Raw genomic sequence first — 1971 nt, 5'->3', positions numbered from 1 at the left:
ACATGTTGCCTGGAATTCCCGTAAGACTAACCCAAAAGGACATACGTTGTTTGCACTGGCTGAGAATTTACATATTTCCGTCCATGGACCACGGGAACCGACGAGGATACCTTACGTCCAGACACAAGACCCTGATGTTCTAGACATCGCCATAATCAAGAACATCAACCCGAATCTCCATCTGCGGACGCTGGATGATCTTTCGTCGGATCACAGACCGGTGTTAGGACTCATAGAGAGGGCTACTTTGCAACTCCCACTGCCGACGACAAGAACTTACGACTGGCAGCAGTTCCAAGCGTACCTCAACAACAATGTGCGACCGCCCAGGTTGTTACTGCCAGAGAAGCGATTGATGAGGCAGTCGCAGTACTCACAAAGAAGATTAACAATGCGAAACAACGAGCACTCACGGAGCACCTGCAACCAGAAGTCAATTATGACGAGTTTCCACCACCACTGCAGGAACTTAAGGCAAGGCGCAATCGATTTCGGAAACGATGGTTCCGCTACCGCCATCCGGACGATAGACGGGAGACTCACAGACTATCCCGCGAACTCCGGCGGAAGGTTCAGGACTGGAAGCAACACACGTGGGAACTCAAAATGGACAACTTTCTATTACGCACCAAAGATGAATGGCGAATAGTTAAAAGTCCCAGACAACAACAGCCCCCCAAAAGGGCAATTCGAGGACCCAATGGCCTCTTGTACGACTCACTTGCGCAGGCGGAGCTGTATGTGGATACATACCAACAACAGATGACTACGCCCCCCACGGAGGATGGAGATGATGCACTCCACCGTGCAGAGGAGGACACAGCGGCGGAATGGGAAGCTATTCGGGACGCCCCGACTACCGCTATGCCCCGGCTGACAACGCCGGAGGAAATTAGGAGGATTATCAAGTATAGCAAACACACCTCACCTGGAGCAGATAGAATCAGCAATGCGGAGTTGAAACACCTCCCGAGAAAGCCTGTTGTGCTTCTCACCCGGATAGTGAACAGCTGCCTCAGGACTGGATACTTCCCAGAGGCATGGAAGATTGCCAGAATAGTGCCAATATCAAAACCGGGCAAGGATCTCTCACACCCTGACAGCTACAGACCCATAAGTTTACTGCCGACACTGGGAAAGGTACTGGAACGTGTCCTACTGAAACGCATGCTGGACATCCTTGTGGCACACAACATCATCCGGCCGGAGCAGTTTGGCTTTCAGGCGAAGCTATCGGCTGAGTTACAACTACTGCGCATCACGGAATCCATCCAAGACAATTTCAACAAGAAACGACATACTATTGGAGTCTTTCTCGATATAGAGAAGGCTTACGATAAAGTATGGCGACGCAACTTGATCGTCAAGCTCCGACGTACCACTCCCCTACCAGACTGCTATTTAAAACTTCTCGACAATTTTCTTCAGGATCGCAGATTATATGTTCGCATTGATGACAAGAATTCATCAACACGGCCTGTCCTTGAAGGACTTCCACAAGGATCGGTCATCTCTCCACTGCTGTTTAATTTATATATTAACGACCTCCCGACGGTGCCACATGTTACTGCCAGTTTCTATGCCGACGACACAGCGCTCCTGACTGCAGGCACCAGAATGGACCACCTCGTCACACGGATGCAGCGCCAACTAGATTTAGTGGACCACTGGACCCACATGAACAAAATAACGGTCAACGCAGAGAAAACCAAAGTTATTGTCTTCACACGTCGGAGACCCATCATCAATGAACGCCTACGGATATCAGACCAGCCTCTCCCCTGGGCAACAACTGTAAAATACCTGGGAGTGCATCTGGACGCCAAACTGTTGTATAGTCATCACATTATGGAGAAGAAGACGTCTGGTCTCAAAATGCTGGGAGCTCTCCTCCCATTTCTGAAGAGCTCATACCTCAGCCAACGCACGAAACTCCAGTTGTACCATGCCACAGTCGAACCATCTATTTTG

The sequence above is a fragment of the Schistocerca cancellata genome, chromosome 10 (genome assembly GCF_023864275.1).
Source record: "Schistocerca cancellata isolate TAMUIC-IGC-003103 chromosome 10, iqSchCanc2.1, whole genome shotgun sequence".
NCBI lineage: Eukaryota > Metazoa > Arthropoda > Insecta > Orthoptera > Acrididae > Schistocerca > Schistocerca cancellata.
The sequence above is the reverse complement of the archived record's forward strand: the minus strand, read 5'-3'. Positions refer to the sequence as shown.